The following is an 11,058-nucleotide window of genomic DNA, read 5'->3' on the forward strand; positions in this document are numbered from 1 at the left end:
CCCTCTGGTCATTTGAAACCTCCATAAGGCATCTTGCTAACTCATAGAGGCGACGCCCGCTAAGCCCCTAACAGTTACTCTATGGCCTGAGGGTTTCAATGTTAGAGAAATTATGTACTACCTACTGCTTTTTATTTCTCTTAGAGTCTGTGCGGAGAGAGACGACTCATAGAATGTATTGATTCCCTTATGTTCCACGACTCTTCTCTTTCCGCACAGAGTTTATAGTTTATATTTGTAGTGCCAGGCAATGATAATAAAGGTCTAATTAATTTTAATCTTTTGCTCGACTACGGCAGAATTTGCTCTCTATGCGTTTATAGTTTATATTTGTAGTGCCAGGCAATGATAATAAAGGTCTAATTAATTTTAATCTTTTGCTCGACTACGGCAGAATTTGCTCTCTATGCGTGCATGTACTGTTTACATGAAACTACTGAACTTATTTAATAAATGAGGTGTCAATTCATTCGTGTTTGTAGCCCAGGTGACAAAAGCCACATTTTAACCAACTATCAAAGGAGGAAGGTACAGTTCGTTTGCTTGTTTAACAAGCAAATTCAATTTATAAATTAAGATTCCAGTCGAAAATGTCGTTTTCATGTATTTTATGTAATGTCCTTTCATTTAATACTCGATAATTAGAACAATTCTTTGCATAATAAGAGCGCATTAAGATAGAATTGTACAAATACAAATACAAAAATAATATAATTGTTGGCGCGCTTTATTTTTTTTTCTACAACTTTCACAGTTTTTATCGGAAATTTAAAATTTAAATTGTAATGTATGTTGAATAACTGGTTTCTTTAATATTATACGCAACATTTTATTAACGTTTTTAGTTTAGCCACTTCGGCCAAACTCGGCTCCGCTCGGCTCAGCATTGCTCCGAGCAATTATTAGGGTTGGCACCACTTGACTTCCTTTTGCATGCACGACCACAGATAAGATAATCACTTGAATTTTGACAACCCTAAATAGCAGAAAGAGATAGTGCCATATATTAGAAAGGGATAGCATGATTCGACCCTGAACCGCTGTCAAACTTCGGTTTTGTAGAAAGTTTCCTTTCTGTACGATAGTACTATTATTTGAGTCGCTTAAGTTCAAACTCGGGTAAATCCATCTGTCAGATTATGCGATTTTGGTATTAAGAAAAGGTAATAGGGTAGATATTTGCTGAGAGGGTCGAATGGATTTACCCGAGTTTGAAGTTAAGCGACACATTTATTCTGTGGTTTAGCTATAAAATCGATATACACCTACTTTTTTCATAAAAAATGGTATTCCTGTGTTTATAGCTCTTAAACCATTTTTTTTTCTGCAAACAATGTTTAGGTGACTTATAATACATTTCATTTCATAATTTCCACATATTTGGTCAAATTTGGATTTTTTTGATATCAGTGTATGCCTTGAGATGTCATCTTTAATGTTGTGGTACATTTCTTTAACGTCCGACTTTTGGTTTGGTTATAAAATCCAAATAATCGAATATTTTTTATCTCATTTTGTTTATTTTGTAAATAGCTCTTAAACTGTTGTATATTTTGGTACACACTGTATAAATGAAGTATAGAATATTTCATTAGCTTTCATTTAATACCCCACACGTGTATGTGCCATGCATAGTTTGGGTGCAATATGCAATATTCGCAACGAGACGGGAGTCATTTTGATGATATCATTCCGCTGAAGGCCTGAAGTAGATGGCCGGCGCCGCTGTCTCCCGGCAGTTTTGGAGACCCAATACCATGCGCAACAACATACTAAAAGTTGGTAGCGGTTTCCGGATCTGAGCTATCTCTTCGACTGTTTCCCATAAGGCATAGTACTTTAAACAGAGTCCTCGTGCAATGTGAACAGCCAGCGATCAACTATTAATATACCTATCTATCTCTTTTACCGACACGGAATCTCTATCTTATCGCTTACGGGTCATTTTATTTAAAGTTGTCCCCTACACTTTTTTTTTAATATGGGAAATTTTATGTTATTTCTACTCAGAATCACCTTGAACTAGTGCATATCCATCCATACTAATATTATAAAGGCGAAAGTGTGGCTGTCTGTCTGTCTGTTACCTCTTCACGCTTAAGCCGCTGAACCGATTTATTTGAAATTTGGTATAGAGATTGTTTGAGTCCCGAGGAAGGACATAGGATAGTTTTTATTCCAGAAATCATCCCTTAAAGGGGTGGTGTTTTGTATGGGGACTTAACACCAACTGCACATCAAACTTTGTCAATAGGAACTGTCCCGCCCGCGCGGTGTAGTACCGGCGCTGGTGCACGATTTAGTTGGGTATAGAATAGGGTTTACTAACGAATGGGCCAAAAACGTTTCCCAAAGTATCACATCCCAAACTATGTTTCCCAAATTATCATTTCCCAAAAAAATGTTTGGCAAAATAACTTATCGCAATTTTTCAGTTAGCAATAGTCTTTTTTGGCAAGTTATTGTTTAGCAAATAATTACTTGGACAAGTTTCATTTTACCAAGTATTATTTAGTCAAATAAGCATAACATTGCATGGCATACAGTTTACATACCAATAGATATTTTTATTTTTGTTTTATTTGAAATACTTAATCCCGACCTTGGTATTTTTATCATTTTGGTTATGTTTTACGCATAGGGGGAAGCGGGGCAGATAGGCACAAGGGGCAGTTTTGAACACCCACACTAATTCCTTAACTAAAAACTTATGTTCACCTTCTGTAACACTAAAACGTGGCTTTGTATGTGTGATTGAGGTACCAGCTTCGGCACATCTCTCCTGCCAGCCGTTGCCGCTTAGTGCGTGAAAACGTGTTTCCGCGGTCGCATAGTAAATAAATTATGATTTTTTTATCGAGTTGTGGTGCGAAATTTTAGACTTTACCGGATGAACATCATAATGAGCGCTTAGTACGTTTATTCAGTAATAGAGTAAGCTTATTATTTTAAAGTACTTAATACTTAATAGTATATTTTTAATAAATTATTTTTCATTTATTTGACCATTGGGGTACTTTGGTACAATAAAGATTGGGGCAGTTTTGAACATGTCAAAGTGCCCCTCTAGTGTATCTAAGTGCCCCTGCCAGTTTTTTTGTTGTGAAATTTTTTTTACTGTATAGTGCGAACGTACAAAGAGAAAAAAAAATGACAAAGAAAAGTTAAAACAACCAAAGTAGCTTTTTGTGAAAAACTGACACTGATTTCATTTTTTTGTAGTTTTAGTGCACCTGCTTAATAACTGGTTGTCAGCACTTTTTATTTTACTTCGTGTAAAAAAACGCCGAAATAACTATATACCAACATGACAAACATAATTAACTTTAACTTACGAATGTAACATATTGAATATAAAATAACTTATTAAAACAAACTAAAACTACAAAGAAATTAAAATTAAAACTAAAATAAAAGAAACTTACCTATAAAATAAAAACCTAATTATAAATAGAATACCCCCTCTAGCAGGTCCGCCTGTGGCATGGTACCCATTACGCTGGCGGCGTTTCCTCGCTGAACCGCCAGGGCGATTCGTTGCGAGAAATACGCGCCAGCTCTGGGGTCCCCTGTGGCGTCAATCAGCCGCCCCGACAGGGCCCTCACAAAGGCCTGCATGTCGGCTGACCAAGGGCCCAGTGTTTCTACCGCGAGCGCCGCAAACTCGTAGTCCTTAAGTAAGGACGAATATTTGCGGCGCTTGAGAACCTGGGCCTGGTCAGCCGCGCCGCCGGCCTGGGTGCGGGTCGCCTGGATATGGGACTGTGCGAAGGTATCTACGCACGTTGCGTCCCACACCAGGGCCCTACCTAGTTCCACGGCACCAATGTGGCCCCGTCGGGGCGCCTGCCATCGTCCCTCGCCATGCCCGCGGGTTCGAGAATCGCAGGCACAGACGCGGTGGCAAGCGACCGACGGACCAAATCATTGATGGTACCGTGGCGAAATAGGCGGCCGGCGCTTTTGGGGCATGAAAGGCCATGTCGGCCCAGCTGATCGACGTTTTTGCCACAGGCGCAAGTGTGAGGGACACATATTTTGGACCCAAGCCTTAAGCATATAGCTATTCTCAAGTTACTTGGGTCAAAAACGAGGCCTATTTGACGGGAAGGGAGTGCTCGTAGCCAATGGCCCGACTCGGGGGCTGATACGGCTAGAATTCGGGCACGTTCGAAGTCGTCCGGACTATCCTGAAGAAGTGTGGTATGAGCTGCTTTTAAGGGAGGGGAGTCCCAAGCCCGCTGAATGTGACGGGCGACTGGGATGTCCTCACCCGGACACGACTCACACCAGGCCTCCCTGGCCTCACTTAGATTCGCTATCTCATCGTCAGGTATCTGAGGAAGGTTTAAAATAATACCGACGAGAGATAGCGAGCCGTATACTGAGGACAGGAACGCGGGTAGAGCCAAACTGGCCGAAGTGCGAACGCCCAGTCCACCCAGCCTTATGGGTAGAACCGCTTGGGTCCATGAACTATTGTCGAGATGAATGTTCAGTGTTTTGGAAAGGCTTGCCTGAAGGGAGGAGTCTATGGAAGACAGGATGGACGGAAATTTCCAAATTGGGCAACTGCGGAGTAAATACATAAATTTGGGTGTAAATAAGCAAAAACGAATGATGAAAAGAGCCATATGGGGATTTATTTTAAATAGGAGGTCTGATGTATTATTGAATAAATTTAATTTACAGTTAATGACGGGTGCGATTGATTCGTCAAAAATTGGTGAGCCTAAAAGGGTGAGGGATGTTTTTGAATGAACGGAAATATTAGGTAAAACTGCGTTAAAATTTGTTAGTATATCTATTTTTGTATTCAATGGAACGTGATCTGGAATAAAAATTTCGCATTTAGTGAAATTTAATGCAAGCCCGATTTTCGAAAATTTATCTATGATAGATTGTATATCTTGTAGTACGGTTAGTGCGTCTCCGCCAAGGGAGCCGTCATCTAAGTACCAACAATTGAATTTTGAATTTAGACTAGAGATGATGGGGTGAATGACCAAACTAAAAATGGCAGGCCCAAGCGGATCTCCCTGTTGGCAGCCCATACTTGACAAGATAATATCATTTCCAAAAAGTAATTTTGAAGGTGCTCCGTAGCATTGCCAAATGTATTTGTAAAGTTCTGGTAGCTCTTTTTTTACTTCTGCTAATAGAGCACCGCGGTCGACCGAATTAAATGCATTTTTGACATAACTGTAGTATGTTCTAATAGCACCGCACTTAATAGACGTTTTGTAATGTTTAAAAAGTTTACTACTGGTCAGCTAACTGAGTTGTTCTGTAAAGTGTGCTCTGCGGGGCAGTTTGAAACACTTACGGGGCACTTTGATTCACGTGCCAAAGTACCCCAAAACGATGTATCAAAGTGTCCCATGTAATGTATCAAAGTGTTTAGAGTTCATTTTGAGGCCTAAAATCGATTTCAGAAAAAGGTGTACCAAGCTGCCCCGCTTCCCCCTACGGATGTGATTAGTTGAACCATAAACATTATAATTTTTAAGAAAAAAAATACCGATTTCTATGGGGGCCGGTGAAAGATTATTGTAGATGGTGCACTATGTAGAAAAGGAGGTAAAACCACCCACTTTTCTAGTAGCATTTCGTTTCTGTAAGGGTCTTAGTTCTAGCCTAACCTAACCCACTTCTCTGATAGCAGTTCGGTTCTGTGAGGATCGCAGTTCGAACCTAAACAAACCCACTTTTCTAGTAGCATTTCGTTTCTGTAAACCTAACCTAACCCACTAGATGGCTTTTTTGGAATATAATATTAGCCAATAAAAATCGTTTGCTAAATAATTTTTTGTCCTAACAACATTTGACAAAGTAAAATCATGCCAAGTGATAATTTGACCAAATAAATTATATGCGAAGTGTAACTTTGCTAAAGGTTCCTTTGGGAAATGAAACTATTGCGATAAGTTTGTTGGGAAGTGAAATTTGGCAAAAGGTATTTGGCCCAAACGAAAGTACACCATAGAATAGAGATAGTTTGACTCCCGGGGAACGACAAAGGGTTATTTTCATTCAAGAAATCACCCTTTAACTGATTGAATAAAATAATAGCTACCTACCTAAATTAATAATTCCACGCTGACGAAGTCGCGGGCAAAAGCTAGTATATATATAACAGTAAGCTACAGAGATGAGCCACTGAAAATATCATTGATACACAATTAGACACCTAACCTATTTTTGTAAGGATATATTATTATCACTGCCAAAAGAAGGTTAAAGGTGCCCTCTAGCGTTCCGGGAGTGGGCAGTCAACGTGAAAAATGTTAAAATGCTGGAAAGTGCAGGGGTCAAAATGTCCATACGGAACCGGCTGTCTATGTGGCAAAAAGTAGGTAGGTTAGGTTCGTTAGGTAGCTTCAGATGCCCGAAGGGCAAACCGCCGAGAAATAGGAGCCCCGCGAAGCGGGGCTCCGTCTAGTTACGTCTAGTTGCATAGACAGCCGGTTCCGTATGGACATTTTGACCCCTGCACTTTCCAGCGTTTGAACATTTTTTAACGTTGACTGCCCACTCCCGGAATGCCCTCTAGTAGTAGAAGGTATTGTCATACAATGAATGGTATTATAATTTTTTTTTTCATATATATACTATGGACATTCCTCGATGGCATCAAGTTGCAACCGGAAAGCGATGATCACACGGCAAATCAAATCCTGAAGACTATAGCAGCCACGTCAAAGAAAGATATACCTATCTACCTACCTACCTACCTACTAGATATGAGCGCCGATAGGCATTTAGCCGGCGGCGGCGCGCCGGTCAAAATCGGTCGGCGGCGGCGGCGAATCGGCGGCGTGGCCTTGAAACACCTTTGATTAATGAAAAAATAATTAAAACCAAAATTTTACCGAATTTACACGTTTGTACTGTAAGAAAGTTATAAAATAAGTGCATTTTTGAATTGCAAGCAAAATTTATTGAATAAAGGTACGAAAAAAGTTTTATATAGTATAAACGGTATCGAGCGGCATCAGAGGCGGTCTTAATCTTGGCGAGGCCCTGGCCGGAAGATCTTTGCGAGGCCCTTATCTATTGTGCTAAGGGGTCATCCATTAATTACGTCACACGAATTTCTAGGTTTTTTTACCCCTCCCCCCTCCTTGTCACACTTGGTCACATTTGGCAAGCCCCTCCCCCCTAGTGTGACGTCACATTTCTTCAACGAAATCGGCAAATATTTATTTAATATTTTATCAAAATATTTTTGACAAAAGAAATATTAGTAATTTTATAACCCAAACTGATTAAGAAATAAAATTAAACGAATAAAAAAGATTCTCGTTTCAAAAACTTGTTATTTAAATGTATATTAGCGTATAAAATAATTTAAATAAATTTTCGATTACTGATGAAGTTAAAGTGACGTCACAAAGTTTGTGACTCCTCCTCCCCCTTGTCACACATGTCACATTTTGTTGACCCCCTCCCTCCCCCTAAACGTGTGATGTAATAAATGGATGACCCCTAAGTAAAAAGTAGCGGATTGACTGTATCAGGAAACATCTGGTCGACTGTCCAAAGAGCCGAAGTGAGGAAAATCAAGCTCCGTTATTAACCAATATCGACCCAACAAACCGGTTTATGTCAAAAAGTGAGGCCCAAGGACGAGCTCCACCTAACACCGAAGACCAGATTCGGACGCCTTCCCATCCGAGGCCAGAGGCTGAGCTGCAGGTAAGCATACAGCTTAGAATCGAACGCCAAGTGTGAGCTTGGCTGACGGCCGAATGCGCGGAGTGCTGATTACGGCGCGCTTCTGTGCGAGGACGAAGGCCAAGCTGCAAGAGGGCAGAGCTTGGAATTGGTCCAGTGTAAGCAAGACCGAAGGCCGATAAAGACCGTGGCCACAGTGTTAAAGACCTCTGGGGCTCTCCTGTAGCTGCATTCGTGGGAGGCCAAAGGCCGTGCTGCAGTGGAGCTCTAAGATTGGAGAAGAACCAAGCATTTTAAAGGCGAAGCCAAAAGTTACGCTCCAAACAGGGCCGAAAACTTGGAGGTTCAGATAGCGGCTTACTTCTATGCGAGCGATGCGAGGCCAAAGATTGGTCTGCGAGAGAGCAAAGCTTGAAATTTGAACAATGGCCAAGCTTAAAATGAGACCTGATTCCGTTTCCGATGCCTTCCGTGCAAAGCCAACGGCCGGACCTTTGGGCGTGAAAACGCTTAATATCTGAAATTAACCCCCTTTTACACCTTTTTAAGACATTTAAACCATGCTTGCAATAATTGAATTCGCGGTGAATGACGGATGAGCTAGCCAGCTGGCAAAATTAGTCATTTCGTTGCTCTAACACTAGTAGCGCGGTTACCAAACAGAAAAGTTTGAATTTACCATCGATATTTTAGAATTATATGGTCCTAAAATACCTTTTGAATGTCTATAAGCTATTCAGACTGGCGCCGTTAAAGATCTAAACTAGATAAAATATATATTATATGATTCTGAAAGTAGTAGTATCTAACAAGGTCACGCCGATGCCACGCCGATAGCGCAGCGTCGGCGGCGGCGGCGCGTAAATTTTGTCGGCGGCGGCGGCGCGCCGGCGCGGCGCTCATATCTACTACCTACCTATTAAAAAAAATGTTTATTCTTTCTCGTTTGATATGTAAGAATGTATGTCAATAAGATGTTATTAGTTAAGACTGCGTCGACCGTCCAATGGCACCCTCATTGGGGCAATTATGATTTCTAAAAAATACAAGGCAATTAATTAAACTATCATATAAATGATCATATTAATATAATATGGGATCCTATTTGAATTTACAATCATGATCATACACGCCATATTTGTTAAAATTGTTGTTATTTAATTACCCTATGATTAAAAATTAAATTAAATTGATTTAAGACCAACAAAGGATCAATTTCGTCATTTTAATTTTAATCTTTCAACGAATGTTAGTAGGCATACACACAAATTTATTAACTAACTACATATTTACAGATGATGGTGTAATAACAACAATTTTGTGTGGTACTATACAGCACGTCCACGGATGATTTTATTATTTCTTTTGCGGTACATATTCATGAAAAGAAATGTACTTTTATGTACTTATGTTTTAAAAAAATGTACTCGCACGGTTTTGGCATAGCGACATACAGGTCGTGGTCGTGCTGGGTAGATACTGCCTGGCACGACCACACTATATTTATGGTTAATTTAATGTCAAATGAATACAAAACAAATGTACTCAAATTGTACTATCTACAAGCACATCAAAATGTGACAGTCAATCTGCAAAAATCGCTGTCATGATTAAAAAAGGTGAACCTAAGGGCTGATTTAGACGGCGCGCGAACTCGCATGCGACTTTCATTATATTTTTTTTGATCGGCTGGTGGCATCGTTTCCGCCATTATAAACGATGCTCCGATACAAATACAACGCTGCTCGTCGCAGTGCGGCGTAAACGCCATCGACAATAAGGTCCCTTTACATTGATGATCCCACATTTAGACATTATGCGCGCGCGAACTCTCATGAGATTTTAGTTATTTCAACCAGCCGATCAAAAAAAATGTAATGAAAGTCGCATGCGAGTTCGCGCGCCGTCTAAATCAGCCCTTAGGTTCACCTTTTTAGAGCACCGTACAAAACTTTGTTCACGGTGCTCTTATTTAATCATGACAGCGATTTTTGCAGTATGACTGTCACATTTTGATGTGCTTGTACATAGTACAATTTGAGTACATTTGTTTTGTATTCATTTGACATTAAATTAACCATAAATATAGTGTGGTCGTGCCAGGCAGTATCTACCCAGCACGACCACGACATGTATGTCGCTATGCCAAAACCGTGCTAGTACATTTTTTAAAAACATAAGTACATAAAAGTACATTTCTTTTCATGAATATGTACCGCAAAAGAAATAACAAAATCATCCGTGGACGTGCTGTATAGTACCACACACAATTTTAACAAATTTGGCGTGTATGATCATAATTGTAGGATTGCTATCAAATAGGGTTCCATATATATGATCATTTCTATGATCTCATTGCGGCCTTTGTATTAGAACAATAATAATCCAACCTAAATTTCGGGTAGACTGTTGAGTCCAGGACTGCTGCCAAGAAACTTGATGTCCTAATATTTAAGGTGAGGCGGCACCAAGCATAGGTCCCTTCGTGCATGGAATACTGCTGCAACCTATGGGACGGTTCCGCCAAGTATCAGCTGGCAGCCCTGGACTCGATAGAGCGCCGGGCTCATATACTTTTTGGCGATGGCTGTCAAATCAAAGTTACAAAGTCTTGTTCATATCATCGCCGACGAGTTACATGTCTATCGGTGTTTCTAGGGAGTGCGCAAAAGAATTGCACGACCTGATCCCAGCTTTCCCTTTCCGGACGTCCAGGCGCGAGGAGCGAATGCACCCGTTCGTTGTTAATATTCCATTTGTCCGCACAAAACGATTTGCCTCATCTTTTTTGGTAAGGACGATTAAGGAATGGAATGCGCTTCCGTCATCTGTGTTTCCTGGGAAATTTGACCTCGGTCTCTTTAAAGCAAGAGTGAATAGGCTATTACTTACTGAGCCGGTAAGCTCCATCATCTTAGGCTCTGTTTTCACTTTCCATCAGGTGTGACTAGAGCCAATGCCCGTTCAGTTTATTATAAAAAATATATATACAAAGAGTACTATTGTATTATTTCAGTAGTTAGTGCCTTTGGGTATAGTGCGACATAAAATAGTAGAAATTAAATAAACTGGAACTATAAATATTCAATACTAAATTGTTGCCATGTTTAAGCATTTTACGTCAAAAAAGGGATAGTAACGTAGAAAGTGGCGCCCTCATTTATTTTCTACTGGTTTCTGTCGCACTGTAGTTTGAGGCAGGAAATAGGCAATATTACGCAAAACCCTGCGTAGAGGGCGTTACCGTCCGTGCATTACATGACATGCACCGTCAAACTATTTGTATTTGTGCATTACCTGTAATGCACGGACGTATCGGTCCATGTCAGTAGTGAAGGCGAGGGACAGTTAAAGTGTTAATAATAATAGCACAACCCAGGG

General features: G+C 40.3%; 1 long non-coding RNA gene across 1 annotated transcript; it reads left to right on the top strand.

Annotated features, from left to right (window-relative positions):
* The first annotated feature begins 8,585 nt into the window (after positions 1-8,585).
* Positions 8,586-10,674, top strand: LOC134792505 (uncharacterized). Its single transcript, XR_010144445.1, has 2 exons — positions 8,586-8,630; positions 10,336-10,674. It is a non-coding gene; the product is annotated as an uncharacterized LOC134792505 (long non-coding RNA).
* Positions 10,675-11,058: the final 384 nt, after the last annotated feature.

Source organism: Cydia splendana, chromosome 1 (assembly GCF_910591565.1).
Source record: "Cydia splendana chromosome 1, ilCydSple1.2, whole genome shotgun sequence".
Taxonomy (NCBI): domain Eukaryota; kingdom Metazoa; phylum Arthropoda; class Insecta; order Lepidoptera; family Tortricidae; genus Cydia; species Cydia splendana.